General features: G+C 42.3%; 1 long non-coding RNA gene across 1 annotated transcript; it reads right to left on the reverse strand.

Annotated features, from left to right (window-relative positions):
* Positions 1-9,273: 9,273 nt before the first annotated feature.
* LOC148315765 (uncharacterized) lies at positions 9,274-26,030 on the reverse strand. Its single transcript, XR_015840606.1, has 6 exons — positions 25,935-26,030; positions 13,196-13,315; positions 11,822-11,991; positions 10,884-11,021; positions 10,666-10,756; positions 9,274-9,399 (listed from the first exon to the last, which is right to left on the reverse strand). It is a non-coding gene; the product is annotated as an uncharacterized LOC148315765 (long non-coding RNA).
* Between the last annotated feature and the right edge of the window lie 790 nt (positions 26,031-26,820).

Genomic DNA, 26,820 nt, shown 5'->3' on the forward strand with positions numbered 1-26,820 from the left:
CCGCTACTTCGCGGATTTTCAGTTTTCGCGGGTGGTCTCGGTCCCCATTAACCGCGATAACCGAGGGCTCACTGTACTCCATAAAATTTACAAAAAGCGAGGTGAAACACTCAACCAGGGCTGCTTTTTTGAACATTTCTCGAGGGCCATGGTGAGCCATTTCAAAAAAGCTGCACAACTAACGTATAAAATATTGATAAATTTGCTCGGCCTGATGTGTGTGTAAAGTTTCACGAGTTGTTGTTCATATTTAGAACCTCATAATCAGCGTTGTTTTATTGACGAACAGTGCAATGCCACTCCCACAACTTTTCATGAAAAAGGACAAATTTCGTATTATGACATCCTCATGGCCCGAAACAGTCATCCGAGCATATATGAGGGCGACCTTGTTGAGTTGCACGGAGAAAAACATCCAAGAAAATAACTTGTATTAGCTATTAGCAGTTGGTGGCGCTACTACTACGATGAAAAATAAGTTGGTAGATGTCTGCAGGGCTTAAGTATCCTCAAATGTGTGCAACTTCGAGAAGATAGGATCATCTGAGTCATGTTGCTGGAGCTTTTGTTGCCACAGAGTACAATCGGACTTTTCAGCACCGTAATAGCCACGCCTTTTGCCAAAACGTCACAAAATTCGGCAGAGAGTAAGATCATTGTCTTGAGTCTTTTCTGACTAATTTTCAGTCGGATTCGTCAAAAGGGCACCGTGCAGTACGTGAAAATTAAAATAAAAAAAAAATTTTGATTCCACTTGGCGGCACTGTGTGTATAACAAAATAATAACATTAAGATGTCTTCAGGTCGGGACGTTTTATTTACAGGTGAAGGTTTGGATTTTTAGGAGCATGTGCAGGGGAGTTATTAAGCATTCATTTATTTGTATTAGGTTCATTTTGTCTTCTTATTATTGATATTTGACTGATTCATTAAAAGCAGACAATTATGTTTTAGGATAATTTTTTACCTGACATGTTTCGGCGAGTCTTTCGCCTTCTTCAGAGTGTCGCATGATGGTGTCTTGAGCTGATGTTCCATGAGGGTGTGGCTTACCTGTCAAAAAAATGAAAAAAATCAGAGCAGTAAAAGAACAAGCACAACATGAACATTACAAATCAGCAATCACTGACCACTGCAAAAGGGAAAACCACATCATGGACCGGGAGAAGGGCAGGGTCATCCGCACAGAAGAGAACAAACAACAGCGCTGGATCAGAGAGGCCATTGAGATCTGCAAGCGAGGCATAAAAACCATGAACAGAGACAAGGGAGCCTTCATCCTCTCTACCACCTGGACCAGCATCTTGGCGGAGTGAACGGACAGCGGGGGGCGTGACTTGCCTTCATTCTTGTGACAGGTAAGTCACGCCCTCATGGAACATCAGCTGATAAAGACGGGTCACAAGACACCATCATGTGACACTCTGAAGAAGGCGAAAGACTTTTGTATTGTGACATGCTCAAGGCCTAAACACTCATCCGAGCAAATATAAGGTAGATTTTGTTAACCTGCCCGGAGAAAAACATCAACGAAAATAATTTGTATTTGTTTTAACCAGTTGGTGGCGCTACCACTGCGATCAAAAATAAGTTGGCAGCCGTCTTCAGGGCCTGAATATCCTCAAATGTGAAAAATTTCGAGAAGATGGATCATCTGAATCATTTTGCAGGAACTTTTGTTGCCACGGAGAATAATCAGACTCTGCGGCACCGTAATAGCCACGCCCTTCGAAGGAAAGTCACAAAAATAGGGATAGAGTAAGATCAATGTCTTGAGTCTTTTCTAGCCAATTTTCAATCAGATTCGTTAAAAGGGCACCGTGCAGTACGTCAAAATGTAAAAAATGATATTGATTGGCGCAAGGTGTATAACTGAATATAAACATATAGATGTCTTCAGGTACAGACTCTTTATGTACATGTGAAGTTTTGGATTTTTAGCAGCATGTGCAGGAGAGTTATTAAGCATTTTGTCCATTGCGGCGAAGGAAATCTTAAGTGAAAACTTTGAAGCCCCGCCCCTGTCATATAGTATTTCGGAAACAAAAAATTTTAGCCCCAGTGTTTGTCCCAGGTCTTCAGATGCTACAGACAGAATTTTAAGGCAATCAGATGAAGCCTTTAGGATCAGGGTGCAAAAGAATGACCCCTGTAAACATGCAAAAAAGGGCAAAAGTCGGACTTTCAAAAATTCATAACTCACTTCCTGTTCATATTAGACGTTAAAATATCAAATTTTTCGCCATGCCCGATGAGACTGCCAAGTTTGGTGAGTTTTTGTGCATGTTTCGGGGGTCAAAAATGCGATCGAACAATCGGAAAAATAATAATAATAATAATTTCTACAAAAACAATAGGGACTTCGCAGCGGTCGCTGCTCAGGCCCTAATAATAATAATAATAATATTATTAATAATAAAAGTAATAATATTTTCTACAAAAACAATAGGGACCTCGCAGCCGTCGCAGCTCGGGCCCTAATAACAATTTCTAGAAAAACAATAGGGACCTCGCAGCGGTCACTGCTCGGGCCCTAATAATAATAATAAAAATAATAATAATTTCCACAAAAACAATGGGGACCTCGTAGCGGTCGCTGCTCGGGCCCTAATAATAATTTCTACAAAAACAATAGGGACCTCGCCGCCGTCGCTGCTCGGGCCCCAATAATAATTTCTACACAAAGTCCATTGTGGTGACCCGCCCCCTTTTAAGGAAATTAAAAATGGCCGACTTCCTGTAAAACCTAGCTCATTGCTCCAAGAGACTTTTTTGTAGGTCTTGGTCTTATACATACAGTGAACCCTCGCTACTTCGCGGTTCACCTTTCGCGGGTTCAGTGCTTCGCGGGTCTAAAAAATATTCGGGGGCATTGTAGTTTCGCCGAGCGGCACGACGGGGCGCTGGAGCGGTTAGACGGCCGGCGTGCGCCGAAGAAGAGCGTGGGCGAAGAGGAGAGTGGACGAAGAAGAGCACGTTCCCCCGGACACGATCGGTGGCGACGTTTCGCGCGGTTTGGACCGTACCAGAGCTCCGGCCGGCGTGCGTGGCAGTTAAGCCGTAGAGGAACACCTTCCCCGGGCACGGGCGGTGCCAAGCGGCCCCTAAGTTTAACCGAATGGAAGCTCCGGAGGAGGAGGGCATGCTCGCGTCACAGTAAGCCGAAGAGGAGCACCTTCCACGGGCACGGGCGGTTCCAAGCAGCCCCTAAGTTTAACCGAATGGAAGCTCCGGAGGAGGAGGGGATGCTCGCGTCACAGTAAGCCGAAGAGGAGCACCTTCCCCGGGCACGGGCGGTTTCAAGCGGCCCCTAAGTTTAACTGAATGGAAGCTCCGGAGGAGGAGGGCATGCTCGCGTCACAGTAAGCCGAAGAGGAGCACCTTCCCCGGGCACGGGCGGTGCCAAGCGGCCCCTAAGTTTAACCGAATGGAAGTTCCGGGGGAGGAGGGCGGGCGTGTGTCACAGTTAAGCCGAATTGGAGCACCTCTTCCGCCCGGGCACGAGCGGAGCGCGAGGCTGTCAGTTATGAATGAATAAATGAATAAATAAATAAAGAATGCCACCTTTCATTTCACAGGGTACACCGGACGGCGTACCAGCAGGTAAAAGTCGGAGTAATTAAATAAATACAAAAAGAATGGCTGGGGAATTAAAAAATAATATGTTTTAATAATAATTTGTTTTTTTTGTTATAACATGAATTTCACTCTCTCTCTCCCCGTATATATATATATATATATATATATATATATATATATATATATATATTTATATATTTATTATATATATTGTATTTTTTTTAAGCATTTTTGAAGGTGTGCCGCTACTTCGCGGATTTTCAGTTTTCGCGGGTGGTCTCGGTCCCCATTAACCGCGATAACCGAGGGTTCACTGTACTCCATAAAATTTACAAAAGGCGAGGTGAAACACTCAACCAGGGTTGCTTTTTTGAACATTTCTCGAGGGCCATGGCGAGCCATTTCAAAAAAGCTGCACAACTAACGTATAAAATATTGATAAATTTGCTCGGCCTGATGTGTGTGTAAAGTTTCACGAGTTGTCGTTCATATTTACAACCTCATAATCAGCGTTGTTTTATTGCCGAACAGTGCAATGCCACTCCCACAACCTTTCACAAAAAAGGACGAATTTCGTATTGTGACATCCTCATGGCCGAAACAGTAATCCGAGCATATATGAGGGCGACCTTGTTGAGTTGCACGGAGAAAAACATCCAAGAAAATAACTTGTATTAGCTTTTACCAGTTGGTGGCGCTACTACTACGATGAAAAATAAGTTGGTAGAAGTCTTCAGGGCTGAAGTATCCTCAAATGTGTACAACTTCGAGAAGATAGGATCATCTGAGTCATGTTGCCGGAGCTTTTGTTGTCACAAAGTACAATCGGACTTTTCAGCACCGTAATAGCCACGCCTTTTGCCAAAACGTCACAAAATTCGGCAGAGAGTAAGATCATTGTCTTGAGTCTTTTCTGACTAATTTTCAGTCGGATTCGTCAGAAGGGCACCGTGCAGTACGTGAAAATTTAAATAAAAACAAATTTTTGATTCCACTTGGCGGCGCTGTGTGTAAAACAAAATAAGAACATTAAGATGTCTTCAGGTCGGGACGTTTTATTTACAGGTGAAGGTTTGGATTTTTAGGAGCATGTGCAGGGGAGTTATTAAGCATTCATTTATTTGTATTAGGTTCATTTTGTCTTCTTATTATTGATATTTGACTGATTCATTAAAAGCAGACATTTATGTTTTAGGTTAATTTTTTACCTGACATGTTTCAGCGAGTCTTTCGCCTTCTTCAGAGTGTCGCATGATGGTGTCTTGAGACCAGTCTTTATCAGCTGATGTTCCATGAGGGTGTGACTTACCTGTCAAAAAAATTAAAAAATCAGAGCAGTAAAAGAACAAGCACAACATGAACATTACAAATCAGCAATCACTGACCACTGCAAAAGGGAAAACCACATCATGGACCGGGAGAAGGGCAGGGTCATCCGCACAGAAGAGAACAAACTACAGCGCTGGATCAGAGAGGCCATTGAGATCTGCAAGCGAGGCATAAAAACCATGAACAGAGACAAGGGAGCCTTCATCCTCTCTACCACCTGGAGCAGCGTCTTGGCGGAGTGAATGGACAGCGGGGGGCGTGACTTGCCTTCATTCTTGTGACAGGTAAGGCACGCCTTCATGGAACATCAGCTGATAAAGACAGGTCACAAGACACCATCACAGGGTTCGAAGTTAACTTTAAAAACTGCTTGCCCATAGGGCAAGTGCCACTAAAATTTGCCTTGCCCGAGTGGCCAAATTACTTGCCCAACTTGGGCAAGTGACAATTTTTTTTCTCTTGCCCTGAGTGACTTTTTGTATGACAAAGTGTCTAATTACAAATTGCATGAATTTTTTGTTCGGACAGTTCCCGCCTAGAAAGAATTAAAAATACGTTACAATCATAAGGGTTGCTTATAGAAAAATGTATCATGTATTAACACATTAATTAGGTGTCTGCTGACCCAGGATTATGTTATTGTTATGTTATGTTATATATGAAAGAGAATGTGGAATGACACTGAACGATGGAAGGTGGAAGGATGTGGAAAGATTGTGAATGACATTGAATGATTTGGAATGACACTGAAAGATTTTGAATAATACTGAATGACACTGAATGAAGTAAAACTTTCTGGGAACGGGCCAATTCAAGATAGCTGCCGCACTGTGGGGGAGGCTTTGGTACCAAATTTGGAAAGAGACCCAAACGGTTGGGTCCATTTTATATCAGTGTGGGGGTGAAACGTTGGTCTCGGCGGAGCTGTCTGAATATTGGAGAAGTTAGAAGACAAAGTAAAACAGAACAATTAAAATCACTCTTCAAATACATATTGTTTGGTGGGCAGAGCATGATTTACAGCTCACCATTTTATTGCATGCACCAAGCATGTTATACATTTTTCTGTCCATGGGATGGCGTAGTCAAGAAAAATGAAGCATCTCGAAGCCCATTCGTGTGTGAAGTATTTCCCTGCAGGGCTTGGCTGCTTTATGGGGCTTCATTTTGCCATCACTAGTTTTAGATAGTTTTAATTTTTGAAAGAGCATTTTTGTTTTAGTATTAAGGTAGGCCAGAAATGGAATGAAATGCAGAGATAGAAATGACACAGGAAAAATTTGGCTAGAAGGGCTATAATTTTCATTAAAGCAGAGAAGAAAATAGAAACTACAAAAAACATTGATGTGTACTTGTCCACTTTAAGGTAGAACTGGTTGAAGTGAAATGAGTCACAAGATTGGAAAAATAGGAAATAAAATAGAATTAACATGTTCATTTTTGTGATAAGAAATTTGTGATTAGGTGAAAAGGGGAAAAAAAAGAGAATTACAGGCTTTTCAAATAAAACAACCTAATTTAAATTGGCCAACTTGTAAAATGGAAAAGAAAATTCTAAATTATGCACAGAAAGCATGAACGTGTTGGGCAGAAGGAAGGAAAAAGAAAAGAAAGAAAGGAGGAAGCAGTAAGTCTTGTTACAAAACATTAACTTTTCAGGACGAGTTGTGGTAGCAATGGAGGATCACGTGACGTAAAAAGTCAAACATAAAAGTGTGTGTAGAAGGAGTTCTACATCAACATGCGTTTTACTCATTAGGCCGTGATACACTGGCAAAATTGGACTTCAATAGAATTAATAAGCACGGGCGAATTCAAACAAACGTCAAAACTTTAAAGGGGCGCATTGTCAGTGATAAGAAAGAGAAAAGATATTGCCAGACCACTTTTCTGTAAAAACTTTCCTTGGGACGCCTCGGTGACCCCCATTAAATCCCTGACCCTTCATAGATAAAGTTGAGGCCCAGTGCCTCTCAGGGCTGTAATTTATGTGGCAGAGAAAGGTCCAACAAGCCTTGGTAATCTTTAAAACAGTATCGTCATGGCCATGGAATGGGTTGTGTATGTTGGAACTTGTGAAGATACACTACAAGATTGTATCGACAAAGCATCTTAACGCACTACCAAATTATTATAAGCCATTTGAGCAAAACAGTGACTGCAAAAAATGACTTCATTAGCCTGGGTTACTGCAGGAACCAGGGCAAAATGAATTCATTTGCATATTTAGTCACAACAATTTGGATTTCGTGGCAGAGAACCACTTAGAGTGTGATTAAGAGCTTTCACTGCTGCTTTAAGGAATCAAAAAATTACATTCTTTTCCCACCACATTCACATTGCACGCCGGCCTAATTGTCACAGGGACACATTATACTGATAAGTTGCGGTGCATTTCAGCCCAGCGTCATTTTTTCCCCGCATCATCTAGGAGGCGCCACACGACTGTGGAGCCGTCCAAATTATCACCAAACCGCGACTTGACCTTCCTCCCGACTGGAGGAACTCAGACTTGTAACACAGACCAGGTGCGCATTCCAGACTGATAAGAAGTAAAAGTGTTTGAGAACCAAGGTCGCAGCCTGAAATCAAACTGACTTTTATGCGATGGGAGTACTAACATTGTGATACCAACGGATAAGAGATTGTTAGGATAAGCAGGAAGAGCGTAGGCGGGTGTGAGCTAATTAAAATTTGGGGTTTCCCATCTTGTATGAGTTGTATGGTTACAATGTGGACTGACAGTCAAGATAAATGTTCATGCGTTCTGTCGACATTGGGCTTTAAAAACCACAACAGGAAAAGAAAAGTTGTGCATAAAGCACGTCTAAAATAGTTATTTGTGAACGCAAAATTCACTTAACAGAAAATGACACAATTACAATTGGAAACTGCCTCGCCTTTATATCGACACAGCGCAGCTAAAAGGGAAAATGAACACACCCCCACACGCACACACACGCAGAAAATCAACTTGACAATTTGATCCCACGCCAGGGAAAAAGGTACCAGTAATTGAACGCACACATTGGGAGAACAAAGGTGCAAACATTGCTGAGGACAGGATCAGCAAATTGGCAGATGGCAAATCCTGGCTGCCTAATTCATTGATTGGAAAAGTAATAAGAGTGACACACGAGCATAACTATGTGTCAAGAGAGGGGTAGTATGATATGAAATTGTTCCCACATACAGACTTTTCAACAAAAAACTTTTTTTTAGACAGTGTTATTTGTTTGAGATGCAATATTGTTTGGTTGTAATTCATATGTTTTCAAAATGGATTAAGTTGTTTCCGACAACATATGTTGATGCTAAAACAGTTGGAAAAAGTGTTGTGTAATCAAATTGTCAGGTTCAATCACCTAAGCATTCACTGAACATAGGCTAAATGAATGGAAGGAAGACAAGAGTTGATCTTTTACTCGCGAGGAGAACGAACGGAGGTGTGCTCAGTTACATCTCCAAATTCGTTCTGGAGCACACTCCGCCGAGCCCTCTATTTTATTAGGGAAGTCCCTAACAATACAATGTATTTGCACGAAGGGATGAAGGGGGGAGCACCAGCAGGAACATGTAAACATCTCAGACACAAGAGGAAAGACAGACATCAATGGCAGTCATCCACTGATTGAAAAGGCAGATATGCCCTTTTAGTGCTCTGGTACTAAAGTCTCAGTCCTTTTGTTTCAGAGGTGTGTCTCAGCACACCTCCTTTGATGTTGCAGACGTTGATCCAGTCTTCAGGCATCCGCTTCTCTGTGAAGTCTTCTCATCCATATGGTCAAACATGGGTCACGCTGTGGAACAATTCTTTTGCAATACTAATAGAGTAAAATATGGGATAAAATACATCTTCAACCTAACACAAATTATCCTGACATTTGGAATTTCAAGAAGTGATTTGAAGTGAAAATTATGCATTTTGTGAATGATGTTGTAACAAGTGGGACAGTTGTTGCAAAATTGACTCAAAGCGTCATTGTGCATACAGTCTGCAGGACTTGTGGAACGCACAAATGGGACTGTTAAGGGCAAACTTATCAAGACAATGAGGGAAAAAAAGGAGACAATGACCAGACTGTGTTTCAATCACAACAATGAGGATAGTGCCAGCCGAAGTTAGGACACTATCCCCTATCGACTCTCAGGTTCATCAGAACCACCAGCGACTGGCACATCAGTCCCAGTCCACATGGGAAACATGTTTTGACCAAAAAGAAAAAAAAAAAAAAAGACGCAATTACTGGTCAGTGTGTTCTGATCCACAGAGAAATCACGTCCGTGTGGGAGACCAACTCTTCTTCAAGGTGCTGAAACCACTTCGTTGGGACAAGTGAATGCTGAGATGGCCCTCGCCAGATGATTGCAGTGACCCCGACGGCAGCAAAGGTCGCGGGGCGTGGCAGCTGGATCCACCAGTTGCAGTACAAGCTTCTCCGGTTTCCAGCTAAAGGCCGAGCAACGCGAATCCCTCGAACAGGAGCCCACCTGAGTCACAATATCGGACCACACGCACATCGGAACCGCACAACCAGCCACAGATACGAATGTTGAAGCCACAGAACAAAAAGATTAGATATTGTTTGGAAATTAATGACGTACATAAAGAATTTTAGCCTTGATTGGAGAACATTACTGCATTTACATTTTTAATAAAATGAAACAATTATTGATGTTATGACCACTACGAAGAATTTGAAAGACAATATATCGGGATAATTATGGTTTTCATTTTTGTTATGTGTAGTCTGTTCATGTTGCATTATTCTTATGACAAAGATGATTATTAACTGCATGTTTGTTGCCCAAATGTACCATTACAACCTGATTGATGTTGAGAATGACGAATTCGAACTGGACAATGACAAACTCGAACTGGACACTGAAACCTAAATAACACATGGACCCTTTTGCCCCTGCCCCCACACATGCACACACATACACCACACACGAAGATCCGGGAGGTAAAGACGGCTGTCCCCTCCTACAACGAGGCAAGGGCCTCCATCAAGTCGCCGCAGAGACAAGCTCTGCGTGGAGACAAACTCTGCGTGGAGACAGTTTTGTTATTTTTCACTAGGTATATTGAAGTTTTTTTATGTTTTATTCCCAAGTGACCAACATACCATGAGAATCTCGTTCCACGCCGGAAGGGAGGAGGGGAATTTTGTCCCTACTGAGGGTTTTCGCCCCTCCACGGATGACCACACTGTTGTATGATTTCATTATGATGATCTGTCTTAAAGCCGTAAGGACATGATTTAAACCCACAAACGGGGAAATGTGAGATGGGATGAGGATATGTAAATAGTTTGTGTATTTCTAATCATGTTTTTATACACTATTTGTATCAGTTATAATTGCGCACACACACAGACACTCACATTATTGCTTTAGCACACACGCGCACAACTGGAACACACGCACACACTTTAGTTTCGAATTCCTGACTGACTACTGTGGTTGATTGCTTCCTGCCTGCCTGCTAGAATTTCAGACAGACCTCCATTGTCTGCTTAGGTTGCTGATAAAAGACCGAACGGGTGGTAGAGAGTGAGAGAGAGTGCGCGAGATTGAACTGGCAAGACGCCTGCTTCACCTCCTGACTTCCTCTCCCATTCGCGAATGGTCAAAAACAAAACTCTAACTGGTTTGGTCTGGATTTATGCCACCTTCAGTCTAAAAATGGCGTCAGGACGTTTTAAACCTGACAGTTGCCTTGAGATCTCCGAGCTCGAACTGCCCTATTCCCACCTTGATCACAAGCTCCCATGAACCACTTGGACAGGGTTGCCTGTGTCCTTCTCGTTGATGTCCTTTGTGGCTCCATTCCTTTTCAGTGCTCCTAAAACAAAAAAGACAAGAAGCCAACTTAGTAAAGCTATTTAATGATTGTGAAACCTTATGGGACATGCTGAAATGTCTTCACACCACAATCCCTTAAAAAAAAAATTAAAAAAAAAATATATTACCGTATAGAACATCAGAAAAAGGCAGGTCTCGGCGCTTGTTCTTGCTACGATGTCCAAAGAGATTGTACTTCAGAGACAGAGGATTTGTCATGATGAACGCCATCATTGTTCTGACACTATCGTCCAATCCACCAATACCTGCAACCATTATAACATGGGTGTCACTCGATCCAGATAATCATCACACACTTAAAAATATTTTGGCAGTTAAACTGGGTATGATAAACGTCACAGGAAAGGAATTGTCGATTAAGTGAACAGCTTCGGTAACGCCATATACACTCAAAGGGCAAGAGCCCAACATTCTACCAAAATGATTATGATTAGGGAGGTAACGATTCACTCAAGCCCCAATTCGATTTTTGATTTTCAGTTCCCGATTTCGATTCGATGTTTTAATTGTTTTAAGTTGCTGCCACGTTTGTCTCTGTGCGCTCGTGTGATGCTGCAGCGATCCACAAACAAAATATGTCTATACGTCTTGTGCATTTTGAATGGAACCAAAAAACAATACACGATGCCAAATTGTACTATTATTATGAAACTGCCTATGAGTAGTAAAAGAAATACTTGTAAAAATATTTCACATTTTTAGAGCCCCAATACATTCTTTTAAATATAGAAGGGACTGAAATCATGTGAAAATTGAGTCTTTTTCTCAGTTTCCGACTTGGGGTGAACACATTCGGCTTATCATAGTTGCAGTTGACCATCTTGAACTCTGAAGTCTTTCAACTCGGCCTTCCGAATCAGGGTTTTAGAGGTGGGGCTATTTAGTGATACAGTAGGATGGTTTGATCTCTGTAGCTCCAGAATCAGGAATGTACTGGGACTGGGGTTCCTACTTGGGTTTAGGGTACCTAATTTTATATTTCAAGAAATTAAATAATTATTTATAATTTTGAAGATAATACATTAAAATTTCATCATTTTCATACCTGCATTAGATCCTGCAGTAGACTCACAGACTCAACACGTTGGACGTACTCAAGGACCTTCTGCAGCGCCTCTCTTGGTTAGGAAGCTTTTTCTCTGTGACAATCCATGGGGAGGTGTAGATGGTACTTCGTCATCACAGGCTTCAGACTCGTCACTTGAGAAAACATCCCTGCAATGGATGCATAGACACTTGGGCATGAATGTCATTTAACAACAAAAGCTAGAACAAAAAGCTTTGCATTTAAAAGAATACATCTGTGATGGGGAAGCCAGGTTAAAGTGTTAATTTTATAATTATGTAATTAGCTGCAGGTTAGTCTAGTGAAGGTGTAATCACTTCTATTTTGGAGCATAGCTTTTGCTCTGTCCAATCATTGCCTCACCTGCTGAAACCCACATTCGGGTATTTTACAAACCAAAAACTTAAATACCTGTACAGCTCTCATTTTTAACTTATTTTCTCTAACCTTTACCCACAAAATTTGAATATTCAAAATAAAAGTACACAAAGAAGTCACAATTTTTCCACATTAGTTACTTACGTAGTTCCTCTCAAATGCAGCTCAACACTGCATTGAATTAGAGCTTGATAAGCCGACACACAAAACATACAAAGCACATTGTGGCATGATTCTGAATGAGCCAATCTAGCATTTCAACATCTGTTCAACTGTTGGAATTTTAACTATTATCTGACTCTATTAACCAACATTCATCCAACAATTATGCGCGCTCGTTTTGGACACTGCATTGAATTAGAGCTTGATAAACCCACACACAAAACATACAAAGCACATTGTGGCATGATTCTGAATGAGCCAATCTAGCATTTCAATATCTGTTCAACTTTCATCTTGAATTTCTATTATTTAAATAACAGGCAACATTCAACAGTTAATATGTTTTGCTTTACTTACCCAAATCAAACACATCACAAAAAAGCCTTAAATGAGCTAGTGGAGTAGATTGTATTAATTTGAGTGAAAGCTTAAGTCTTTTGGAGAATTTTGGAGAGAGATCGAGGGACACTGTGTTTAGCGTCGTAGGCCCAATGCGAACAATATGTAGCTCGTTGTAAAGGTCCTCATAAAAATAAATAAAACACACAACGCTTATCAGTATTATTAAAAGGGTGATTATAATGTACTTAAGTTTTCCCCAAAATAATTCGAGTACGTACGTTGTTGATATACCCTCTGTGTTCTCGTCACTTATCATTTTAGCATACTGTGTTTTAGCTAACGCACCAAGCAGTTTTCCAACACAGGCAACCTTGAAAAATTACAAAACACATTGTAAAGTAAGTCTAAAAAATGAGAGCCAGACATTTACCCAAGATTAATTAATTAATTCAATTATCGTTCGGGACTCACCGTGCTTTCAGCTCTTCTGCCGCACCTCAAAGACCGCGTAGCTTGCATTCGCTCCTTTTCTCACAGTTTGAATATGCTGCCTTCAAAAGAATCTGTAATTTTGACAACTCCAACTTGAATCTACAAAAATCAAGCAATAAGGTAGAAATAACTTCAAATATACTTTGAATAAAGATCTTTCACAGCATACAGAATTAATAAAATAACTAATTACTAATGTTGATTTTGTTTATTTAAAAAAAAGTAACTGTGTTGACTGTTGGATGTGGCTGACAATGCTGGACCTGCCTTGTCAAATAGTTCATAGATGACAATCTTAGCTGTCTGGTATATTATAAAATGTTATCTTGTCCCTTAAGGGTTATTAAGTCACAGTTGGGGGTACATGTAAATTCACAAAATATAACGTCCAGCCTTGTTAAATTTAGCATAGATAAATACATGAATTTAATTTTAATTTTAATAAATCAATCAATCCTCTGTACTGCTTCTTGTCCTCACAAGGGTCCCCGGGAGTGCTGGAGCCTATCCCAGCTGTCTTCGGGCAGTCGACAGGGTACACCCTGAACTGGTTGCCAGTCAATCGCAGGGCACACAGAGACAAGCAACCATCCGCTCTCACACTCAGACCTTGGACCAGTGACCAATCAACCTATACTGGATGTTTTTGGAAAGTGGGAGGAAACCGGCGAAAACCCTAGCAGGCACAGGGAGAACCTTGCACTTCTGTACTGTGATGCGGACTTGCTAACCAGTCCGCCACCGTGCCGCTTGTTCTAAAGAGTCCCAGAAAATAAAAACACCCGTCCCTTAGTCAAAAGCGGAAAAAGTCCAACAACAACCCGACCATAATTTGCATTGTTCCATAAGTTAAATCAATGTCAAACCTAATAAAAGCTGACTTCTGGTCCTCAAAAATCCTACACTTATTTTAGTCCTTTCACAATCTCGCAGCATAGGCTCCATGGCCATGTCTCTATCGTTTTGGCATCCATTGAATAGTTCTACTGAGAATAGTCTTCGGGTGGTTACTATTAGCATAGCATGCATTAAATATCAAAAAGGCTCCAGAACAAATTTTCAAACCCATGCCCGCTTAGCTCATCTATAACCCATACAGGACCCAGACATGGTTGACCAGCTCTAACCTATGCCCACTTATCCCACACATAACCCAAACAGGACCGATAAATGGTGACCACTTCTAACCCATGCCCACTTAGCCCACACATAACCCAAATAGGACCCAGACATGGTTGACCAGCTCTAACCCATGCCCACTTGGCCCATATACAGCCCATATGAGACCCTCACATGGTTGACCAGTTCTAACCCATGCCCACTTAGCCCACACATAACCCAAATAGGACCTATAAATGGTTTCAGTAGTAGATTCAGTAGTTTTTATCATTACAGCATTTTCCCCTCTGTATAATGGACAGACATTAGGAGTGTTTCCTTACACTTAGATACGTTTATACTGTGTATATTTGCATGCTTTTTATGAATGTCTGCTGCTAATGTTATACATTAACGGCTACATTACGCCGCCGACTCTGTGTGAGCTATATCTTTGCTGCTGTAACACCTCAAATTTCCCCATTGTGGGACTAATAAAGGCCATCTTTATCTTTATCTTTACCAGTTCTAACCCATGCCCACTTAGCCCATACACAACCCGTATTGCACCCACAACATTTGCCCAGTTTAAGCCCATGCCCACCAATCCCAGATGGCGCCCACATGGAACCCTGTACCATTGCCCACTTCTAGCCCATTCCCACTTGGTACCCAGGAATCCCGCATTTACCCCATTTGGGGCCCAGTTGGACATGTTGGCTGGGTACAGTACTTTTATTCTTGCAGTATTTTTATCATTGCAGTATTTTCAATCATTCAGTATTTTTTTTTATCATTGCAGCATTTTTATTTATTTCCCCTCTGAACCATAGACAGGCATTAGGAGTGTTTCCTTACACTTGTATATGTTGTGGGCTGTAAGTGTGTATATACATGGGGATCTGTGTATATACGTATATACTGTGTATATTTGCATGCTTTTTATGAATGCCTGCTGCCAATGTTATACATTAACGGCTACATTACGTCGGTGCCACTGTGTGATGTATATCTTTGCTGCTGTAACACTGCAAATGTCCCCGTTATGGGACAATTAAAAGACATCTTTATCTTTAGAAATTGAAGATTCACTTGCGAGGCCATTTTCAACACGGACCTTTCAAGAGAAGCTATATCGTCCAACACTCGGTCAGTGCTGTCTAAGTGCTTTTCTGTATATTGTTTGTCCACCCGTGGTGTCATAAATTATGGTATTATGAGGGGGATTTATTCAAGTAGGACTAAGTAGGACTTCATTGAAGGCCCAGGTGTGAAATGCATGGCCCTCCACTGGTTCAAATAATATCTAAAACTAAATTACCAGTTACATGTGCAATTTCAATATTCAACAATTATCTCAACAAAAAAGGACAATCTGAATTTTTTTTAAATGCACAATAAAACAGAAAAGCCATTTCCGGGTATTTTACAATTCAGTCTTCATTGGGGAAAAAACATTCAACAATTTGCTTTTCTTATTTAATACATAGTTCAGCACAGCAGGTGGCGGACAAGCACCTTAAAACGTCATTCGCCTACACAAGGAAGAAGAACATGCCAGAGGCGCTCCCGTGTCCTCGTCTTTCGGTCAACCTGAGAATAATGTTCTTGAGGATTAAAGTTTATAAATGTAAGTATGATGTGATTTTTTATTTTATTTTATGTTGTTGAACAGTGTTTTTGTTTATTTTATAATTTCGTCATTAAAAGGCTGTGGCGGTTGGAGAGTCAGCTTCGTGTTAGGGCGTGTTAAAGATCCCGATACCCACACTACACCCTCATTGAAGTATATACGAGTAAAATTATTCGAGCGCGCAGCCAAAGTATATTGTCCACAATTATTTGCGGACTTAACCAAAATCCCATTGAACTGGCGATGTTCGGTGGAATTCTTGTGCCCATGCTGAAAAAAATTCTCTTCAAATGTACATATCAAATTATGACATTATGATAAACAGTTGCATGTGTGCAATTTCGGTCACTCTTTTAAAGTCACCTACGTGTTTTGTCCGAGTGCAGCTAGCGTACTTAGCGACCTTGTGTGCATGCGCCGCAGATTGTGAGAGCGCCTCAAATAGTACAAATGAAGCTATAGCTTGTTCCGGTGGGTCCCAAGCCAGGGTTTTTTCTTAACTACCACATTACTTAAGTTTTAATATCACTCTCAACGTCAAAATTGTTACAAATAAATACATAATGATAACGTGCCGCCAAGCTCGATGACATAGGAGGCGGAAGTTGGTGTCGTCACACGCATTGTCCCAATTTTGCAATATCGGTACGCTTGGAACCTGTGCTCTGCAACACCCCATGTACACGTCAACGAGGAACGTATGGTGTAGAGTGTTTATTGCGATTGGGCCATTCTTTGTCACGGTCTTCTCTCTGACAAATTGGCATATTTAGCAGCCAAAATATAATGAGCCGTTGCTGTGATAGTAGTTGCAGCCCAAGGTTATTTTAGTAAACGAAAATGAACTCAAAACTTGAATAGAAAAAAATAAAATTCGATAATGAAAAAAATACAGTGAACCCTCGGTTATCGCGGTTAATGGGGACCGAGACCACCCGCGAAAACTGAAAATCCGCGAAGTAGCGGCGCACCTTCAAAAATGCTTAAAAAAAAAAAGTGCGAAGTAGTGGTGCACCTTCAAAAATGCTTAAAAAAAAAAAATAATAAATATGTATATATATATATATATATATATGTATATATATATATATATATACACGGGTAGAGAGAGAGAGAGAGTGAAATTCATGCTATAACAAAAAAAAAAAATTATTATTAAAACTTATTATTTTTTTATTCCCCAGCCATTATTTTTGTATTTATTCAATTACTTCTTTTTGTATTTTTTTAATTACTTCGACCTTTACCTGCTGGTACGCCGTCCGGTGTGCCCTGTGAAATGAAAGGTGGCATTCTTCATTTATTTTTTTTATTCATTTATTCATTCATAACTGACAGCCTCGCGCTCCGCTCGTGCTCGGGCGGAAGAGGTGCTCCTCTTCGGCTTAATTGTCATGCACCTGCTCCCCCGAAGCGTGTCTCCGTTCGGTTGAACTCGGTTTCATTTCGCCCCGCCCGTGCCCGGGGAAGGTGCTTCTCTTCGGCTTAACTGTGACGCGAGCATGCCCTCCTCCTCCGGAGCTTCCATTCGGTTAAACTTAGGGGCCGCTTGACACCGCCCGTGCCCGGGGAAGGTGCTCCTCTTCGGCTTAACTGCCACGCACGCCGGCCGGCCTCCTCCGGAGCTCTCGTACGCTCCCGAACAGAGCGAAATGTCGCCCCGCTAGTGCCCGGGCGGAAGTTGTTCCTCTTCGGCTTAACTGCCACGCACGCTGGCCGGAGCTCTGGTACGGTCCGAACCGCGCGAAACGTCGCCCCAAATCGTGCCCGGGGGAACGTGCTCTTCTTCGTCCACTCTCCTCTTCGCCCACGCTCTTCTTCGGCGCATGCCGGCCGTCTAACAGCTCCAGCGCCCCGTCGTGCCGCTCGGCGAAACTACAATGCCCCCGAATATTTTTTAGACCCGCGAAGCACTGAACCCGCGAAAGGTGAACCGCGAAGTAGCGAGGGTTCACTGTAAAATGAAAATGCTCTTTCAAAAATTAAAACTATCTAAAACTAGTGATGGCAAAATGAAGCCCCATAAAGCAGCCAAGCCCTGCAGGGAAATACTTCACACACGAATGGGCTTCGAGATGCTTCATTTTTCTTGACTACGCCATCCCGTGGACAGAAAAATGTATAACATGCTTGGTGCATGCAATAAAATGGTGAGCTGTAAATCATGCTCTGCTTACCAAACAATATGTATTTGAAGAGTGATTTTAATTGTTCTGTTTTACTTTGTCTTCTCACTTCTCCAATATTCAGACAGCTCCGCAGAGACCAACGTTTCACCCCCACACTGATATAAAATGGACCCAACCGTTTGGGTCTCTTTCCAAATTTGGTACCAAAGCCTCCCCCACAGTGCGGCAGCTATCTTGAATTGGCCCGTTCCCAGAGAGTTTTACTTCATTCAGTGTCATTCAGTATTATTCAAAATCTTTCAGTGTCATTCCAAATCATTCAATGTCATTCACGATCTTTCCACATCCTTCCACCTTCCATCGTTCAGTGTCATTCCACATTCTCTTTGATATATAACATAACATAACAATAACATAATCCTGGGTCAGCAGACACCTAATTAATGTGTTAATACATGATACATTTTTATATAAGCAACACTTATGATTGTAACGTATTTTTAATTCTTTCTAGGCGGGAACTGTCCGAACAAAAAATTCATGCAATTTGTAATTATACACTTTGTCATACAAAAAGTCACTCAGGGCAAGAGAAAAAGAATTGTCACTTGCCCAAGTTGGGCAAGTAATTTGGCCACTCGGGCAAGGCAAATTTTAGTGGCACTTGCCCTATGGGGAAGCAGTTTTTAAAGTTAACTTCGAACCCTGTGATGGTGTCTTGTGACCAGTCTTAATCAGCTGATGTTCCATGAAGGCGTGCCTTACCTGTCACAAGAATGAAGGCAAGTCACGCCCCCCGCTGTCCGTTCACTCCGCCAAGATGCTGCTCCAGGTGGTAGAGAGGATGAAGGCTCCCTTGTCTCTGTTCATGGTTTTTATGCCTCGCTTGCAGATCTCAATTGCTTCTTTGATCCAGCGCTGTAGTTTGTTCTCTCCGGTGCGGATGACCCTGCCCTTCTCCCAGTCCATGATGTGGTTTTCCCTTTTGCAGTGGTCAGTGATTGCTGATTTGTAATGTTCATGTTGTGCTTGTTCTTTTACTGCTCTGATTTTTTAATTTTTTTGACAGGTAAGTCACACCCTCATGGAACATCAGCTGATAAAGACGGGTCTCAAGACACCATCATGCGACACTCTGAAGAAGGCGAAAGACTCGCCGAAACATGTCAGGTAAAAAATTAACCTAAAACATAATTGTCTGCTTTTAATGAATCAGTCAAATATCAATAATAAGAAGACAAAATGAACCTAATACAAATAAATGAATGCTTAATAACTCCCCTGGACATGCTCCTAAAAATCCAAACCTTCACCTGTAAATAAAACGTCCCGACCTGAAGACATCTTAATGTTATTATTTTGTTATACACACAGCGCCGCCAAGTGGAATCAAAAATTTGTTTTTATTTTAATTTTCACGTACTGCACGGTGCCCTTTTGACGAATCCGACTGAAAATTAGTCAGAAAAGACTCACTTACTCTCTGCCGAATTTTGTGACGTTTTGGCAAAAGGCGTGGCTATTACGGTGCTGAAAAGTCCGATTGTACTCTGTGGCAACAAAAGCTCCGGCAACATTACTCAGATGATACTATCTTCTCGAAGTTGTACACATTTGAGGATACTTCAGCCCTGAAGACATCCACCAACTTATTTTTCATCGTAGTAGTAGCGCCACCAACTGGTAAAAGCTAATACAAGTTATTTTTTTGGATGTTTTTCTCCGTGCAACTCAACAAGGTCGCCCTCATATATGCTCGGATGACTGTTTCGGCCATGAGGATGTCACAATACGAAATTCATCCTTTTTCGTGAAAAGTTGTGGGAGTGGCATTGCACTGTTCGGCAATAAAACAACGCTGATTATGAGGTTCTAAATATGAACGACAACTCGTGAAACTTTACACACACATCAGGCAGAGCAAATTTATCAATATTTTATACGTTAGTTGTGCAGCTATTTTGAAATGGCTCGCCATGGCCCTCGAGAAATGTTAAAAAAAGCAGCCCTGGTTGAGTGTTTCACCTCGCTTTTTGTAAATTTTATGGAGTACAGTGAACCCTCGGTTATCGCGGTTAATGGGGACCGAGACCACCCGCGAAAACTGAAAATCCGCGAAGTAGCGGCGCACCTTCAAAAATGCTTAAAAAAAAATACAATATATATAATAAATATATAAATATATATATACGGGGAGAGAGAGAGAGAGTGAAATTGATGTTATAACAAAAAAACCAAATTATTATTAAAACGTATTATTTTTTTATTCCCCAGCCATTCTTTTTGTATTTATTTAATTACTCAGACTTTTACCTGCTGGTACGCCGTCTGGTGTGCCCTGTGAAATGAAAGGTGCCATTCTTTCTTTCTTTATTTATTTATTCATTTATTCATTCATAACTGACAGCTTCGCGCTCCGCTCGTGCCCGGGCGGAAGAGGTGCTCCAATTCGGCTTAACTGTGACACACGCCCACCCTCCTCCCCCGGAGCTTCCATTCGGTTAAACTTAGGGGCCGCTTGGCACCGCCCGTGCCCGGGGAAGGTGCTCCTCTTCGGCTTACTGTGACGCGAGCATGCCCTCCTCCTCCGGAGCTTCCATTCGGTTAAACTTAGGGGCCGCTTGGAACCGCCCGTGGCCGGGGAAGGTGCTCCTCTTCGGCTTACTGTGACGCGAGCATGCCCTCCTCCCCCGGAGCTTCCATTCGGTTAAACTTAGGGGCCGCTTGGAACCGCCCGTGCCCGGGGAAGGTGCTCCTCTTCGGCTTACTGTGACGCGAGCATGCCCTCCTCCTCCGGAGCTTCCATTCGGTTAAACTTAGGGGCCGCTTGGCACCGCCCGTGCCCGGGGAAGGTGCTCCTCTACGGCTTAACTGCCACGCACGCCGGCCGGAGCTCTGGTACTGTCCGAACCGCGCGAAACGTCGCCACCGATCGTGTCCGGGGGAACGTGCTCTTCTTCGTCCACTCTCCTCTTCGCCCACGCTCTTCTTTGGCGCACGCCGGCCGTCTAACCGCTCCAGCGCCCCGTCGTGCCGCTCGGCGAAACTACAATGCCCCCGAATATTTTTTAGACCCGCGAAGCACTGAACCCGCGAAAGGTGAACCGCCAAGTCGCGAGGGTTCACTGTATGTATAAGACCAAGACCTACAAAAAAGACTCTTGGAGCAATGAGCTAGGTTTTACAGGAAGTCGGCCATTTTGAATTTACTTAAAAGGGGGCGGGTCACCACAATGGACTTTGTGTAGAAATTATTATTGGGGCCCGAGCAGCGACCGCGGCGAGGTCCCTATTGTTTTTGTGGAAATTATTATTATTATTATTATTAGGGCCCGAGCAGTGACCTGTTTATTTTTTTTAAGCATTTTTGAAGGTGCGCCGCTACTTCGCGGATTTTCAGTTTTCGCGGGTGGTCTCGGTCCCCATTAACCGCGATAACCGAGGGTTCACTGTACTCCATAAAATTTACAAAAAGCGAGGTGAAACACTCAACCAGAGCTGCTTTTTTTTAACATTTCTCGAGGGCCATGGCGAGCCATTTCAAAAAAGCTGCACAACTAACGTATAAAATATTGATAAATTTGCTCGGCCTGATGTGTGTGTAAAGTTTTACGAGTTGTCGTTCATATTTAGAACCTCATAATCAGCTTTGTTTTATTGCCGAACAGTGCAATGCCACTCCCACAACTTTTCACGAAAAATCACGAATTTCGTATTGTGACATCCTCATGGCCGAAACAGTCATCCGAGCATATATGAGGGCGACCTTGTTGAGTTGCACGGAGAAAAACATCCAAGAAAATAACTTGTATTAGCTTTTACCAGTTGGTGGCGCTACTACTACGATGTAAAATAAGTTGGTAGATGTCTTCAGGGCTGAAGTATCCTCAAATGTGTACAACTTCGAGAAGATAGGATCATCTGAGTCATGTTGCCGGAGCTTTTGTTGCCACAGAGTACAATCGGACTTTTCAGCACCTGAATAGCCACGCCTTTTGCCAAAACGTCACAAAATTCGGCAGAGAGTAAGATCATTGTCTTGAGTCTTTTCTGACTAATTTTCAGTCGGATTCGTCAAAAGGGCACCGTGCAGTACGTGAAAATTAAAATAAAAACAAATTTTTGATTCCACTTGGCGGCACTGTGTGTATAACAAAATAATAACATTAAGATGTCTTCAGGTCGGGACGTTTTATTTACAGGTGAAGGTTTGGATTTTTAGGAGCATGTGCAGGGGAGTTATTAAGCATTCATTTATTTGTATTAGGTTCATTTTGTCTTCTTATTATTGATATTTGACTGATTCATTAAAAGCAGACAATTATGTTTTAGGATAATTTTTTACCTGACATGTTTCGGCGAGTCTTTCGCCTTCTTCAGAGTGTCGCATGATGGTGTCTTGAGCTGATGTTCCATGAGGGTGTGACTTACCTGTCAAAAAAATGAAAAAATCAGAGCAGTAAAAGAACAAGCACAACATGAACATTACAAATCAGCAATCACTGACCACTGCAAAAGGGAAAACCACATCATGGACCGGGAGAAGGGCAGGGTCATCCGCACAGAAGAGAACAAACAACAGCGCTGGATCAGAGAGGCCATTGAGATCTGCAAGCGAGGCATAAAAACCATGAACAGAGACAAGGGAGCCTTCATCCTCTCTACCACCTGGACCAGCATCTTGGCGGAGTGAACGGACAGCGGGGGGCGTGACTTGCCTTCATTCTCGTGACAGGTAAGTCACGCCCTCATGGAACATCAGCTGATAAAGACGGGTCACAAGACACCATCATGTGACACTCTGAAGAAGGCGAAAGACTTTCGTATTGTGACATCCTCAAGGCCTAAACACTCATCCGAGCAAATATAAGGTAGATTTTGTTAACCTGCCCGGAGAAAAACATCAACGAAAATAATTTGTATTTGTTTTAACCAGTTGGTGGCGCTACCACTGCGATCAAAAATAAGTTGGCAGCCGTCTTCAGGGCCTGAATATCCTCAAATGTGAAAGATTTCCAGAAGATGGATCATCTGAATCATTTTGCAGGAACTTTTGTTGCCACGGAGAATAATCAGACTCTGCGGCACCGTAATAGCCACGCCCTTTGAAGGAAAGTCATAAAAATAGGGATAGAGTAAGATCAATGTCTTGAGTCTTTTCTAGCCAATTTTCAATCGGATTCGTTAAAAGGGCACCGTGCAGTACGTCAAAATGTAAAAATTTATATTGATTGGTGCAAGGTGTATAACTGAATATAAACATATAGATGTCTTCAGGTACCGACTCTTTATGTACATGTGAAGTTTTGGATTTTTAGCAGCACGTGCAGGAGAGTTATTAAGCATTTTGTCCATTGCGGCGAAGGAAATCTTAAGTGAAAACTTTGAAGCCCCGCCCCCGTCATATAGTATTTCGGAAACAAAAAATTTTAGCCCCAGTGTTTGTCCCAGGTCTTCAGATGCTACAGACAGAATTTTAAGGCAATCAGATGAAGCCTTTAGGATCAGGGTGCAAAAGAATGACCCCTGTAAACATGCAAAAAAGGGCAAAAATCGGACTTTCAAAAATTCATAACTCACTTCCTGTTCATATTAGACGTTAAAAAATATCAAATTTTTCGCCATGCCCGATGAGACTGCCAAGTTTGGTGAGTTTTTGTGCATGTTTCGGGGGTCAAAAATGCGATCGAACAATCGGAAAAATAATAATAATAATAATTCCTACAAAAACAATAGGGACTTCGCAGCGGTCGCTGCTCAGGCCCTAATAATAATAATAATAATAATAATAATAAAAGTAATAATATTTTCTACAAAAACAATAGGGACCTCGCCGCGGTCGCTGCTCGGGCCGAAATAATAATTTCTACACAAAGTCCATTGTGGTGACCCGCCCCCTTTTAAGTAAATTCAAAATGGCCGACTTCCTGTAAAACCTAGCTCATTGCTCCAAGAGACTTTTTTGTAGGTCTTGGTCTTATACATACAGTGAACCCTCGCTACTTCGCGGTTCACCTTTCGCGGGTTCAGTGCTTCGCGGGTCTAAAAAATATTCGGGGGCATTGTAGTTTCGCCGAGCGGCACGACGGGGCGCTGGAGCGGTTAGACGGCCGGCGTGCGCCGAAGAAGAGCGTGGGCGAAGAGGAGAGTGGACGAAGAAGAGCACATTCCCCCGGACACGATCGGTGGCGACGTTTCGCGCGGTTCGGACCGTACCAGAGCTCCGGCCAGCGTGCGTGGCAGTTAAGCCGTAGAGGAGCACCTTCCCCGGGCACGGGCGGTGCCAAGCGGCCCCTAAGTTTAACCGAATGGAAGCTCCGGAGGAGGAGGGCATGCTCGCGTCACAGTAAGCCGAAGAGGAGCACCTTCCCCGGGCACGGGCGGTTCCAAGCGGCCCCTAAGTTTAACCGAATGGAAGCTCCGGAGGAGGAGGGCATGCTCGCGTCACAGTAAGCCGAAGAGGAGCACCTTCCCCGGGCACGGGCGGTGCCAAGCGGCCCCTAAGTTTAACCGAATGGAAGCTCCGGGGGAGGAGGACGGGCGTGTGTCACAGTTAAGCCAAATTGGAGCACCTCTTCTGCCCGGGCACGAGCGGAGCGCGAGGCTGTCAGTTATGAATGAATAAATGAATAAATAAATAAAGAATGCCACCTTTCATTTCACAGGGCACACCGGACGGCGTACCAGCAGGTAAAAGTCGGAGTAATTAAATAAATACTAAAAGAATGGCTGGGGAATAAAAAAATAATACGTTTTAATAATAATTTGGTTTTTTTGTTATAACATGAATTTCACTCTCTCTCTCCCCGTATATATATATATATATATATATATATATATATATATTTATTATATATATTGTTTATTTTTTTTAAGCATTTTTGAAGGTGCGCCGCTACTTCGCGGATTTTCAGTTTTCGCGGGTGGTCTCGTTCCCCGTTAACCGCGATAACCGAGGGTTCACTGTACTCCATAAAATTTACAAAAAGCGAGGTGAAACACTCAACCAGAGCTGCTTTTTTTAACATTTCTCGAGGGCCATGGCGAGCCATTTAAAAAAAGCTGCACAACTAACGTAGAAAATATTGATAAATTTGCTCGGCCTGATGTGTGTGTAAAGTTTTACGAGTTGTCGTTCATATTTAGAACCTCATAATCAGCTTTGTTTTATTGCCGAACAGTGCAATGCCACTCCCACAACTTTTCATGAAAAAGGACGAATTTCGTATTGTGACATCCTCATGGCCGAAACAGTCATCCGAGCATATATGAGGGCGACCTTGTTGAGTTGCACGGAGAAAAACATCCAAGAAAATAACTTGTATTAGCTTTTACCAGTTGGTGGCGCTACTACTACGATGGAAAATAAGTTGGTAGATGTCTTCAGGGCTGAAGTATCCTCAAATGTGTACAACTTCGAGAAGATAGGATCATCTGAGTCATGTTGCCGGAGCTTTTGTTGCCACAGAGTACAATCGGACTTTTCAGCACCTTAATAGCCACGCCTTTTGCCAAAACGTCACAAAATTCGGCAGAGAGTAAGATCATTGTCTTGAATCTTTTCTGACTCATTTTCAGTCGGATTCGTCAAAAGGGCACCGTGCAGTACGTAAAAATTAAAATAAAAACAAATTTTTGATTCCACTTGGCGGCACTGTGTGTATAACAAAATAATAACATTAAGATGTCTTCAGGTCGGGACGTTTTATTTACAGGTGAAGGTTTGGATTTTTAGGAGCATGTGCAGGGGAGTTATTAAGCATTCATTTATTTGTATTAGGTTCATTTTGTCTTCTTATTATTGATATTTGACTGATTCATTAAAAGCAGACAATTATGTTTTAGGTTAATTTTTTACCTGACATGTTTCGGCGAGTCTTTTGCCTTCTTCAGAGTGTCGCATGATGGTGTCTTGAGCTGATGTTCCATGAGGGTGTGACTTACCTGTCAAAAAAATTAAAAAATCAGAGCAGTAAAAGAACAAGCACAGCATGAACATTACAAATCAGCAATCACTGACCACTGCAAAAGGGAAAACCACATCATGGACCGGGAGAAGGGCAGGGTCATCCGCACAGAAGAGAACAAACAACAGCGCTGGATCAGAGAGGCCATTGAGATCTGCAAGCGAGGCATAAAAACCATGAACAGAGACAAGGGAGCCTTCATCCTCTCTACCACCTGGAGCAGCATCTTGGCGGAGTGAACGGACAGCGGGGGGCGTGACTTGCCTTCATTCTTGTGACAGGTAAGTCACGCCCTCATGGAACATCAGCTGATAAAGACGGGTCACAAGACAGCATCATGTGACACTCTGAAGAAGGCGAAAGACTTTTGTATTGTGACATGCTCAAGGCCTAAACACTCATCCGAGCAAATATAAGGTAGATTTTGTTCACCTGCCCGGAGAAAAACATCAACGAAAATAATTTGTATTTGTTTTAACCAGTTGGTGGCGCTACCACTGCGATCAAAAATAAGTTGGCAGCCGTCTTCAGGGCCTGAATATCCTCAAATGTGAAAGATTTCCAGAAGATGGATCATCTGAATCATTTTGCAGGAACTTTTGTTGCCACGGAGAATAATCAGACTCTGCGGCACCGTAATAGCCACGCCCTTTGAAGGAAAGTCATAAAAATAGGGATAGAGTAAGATCAATGTCTTGAGTCTTTTCTAGCCAATTTTCAATCGGATTCGTTAAAAGGGCACCATGCAGTACGTCAAAATGTAAAAAATGATATTGA

This window comes from Idiotropiscis lumnitzeri, unplaced genomic scaffold (genome assembly GCF_059441095.1).
Source record: "Idiotropiscis lumnitzeri isolate Australia: NSW breed Sydney's pygmy pipehorse unplaced genomic scaffold, RoL_Ilum_1.0 HiC_scaffold_41, whole genome shotgun sequence".
Taxonomy (NCBI): Eukaryota; Metazoa; Chordata; class Actinopteri; order Syngnathiformes; family Syngnathidae; genus Idiotropiscis; species Idiotropiscis lumnitzeri.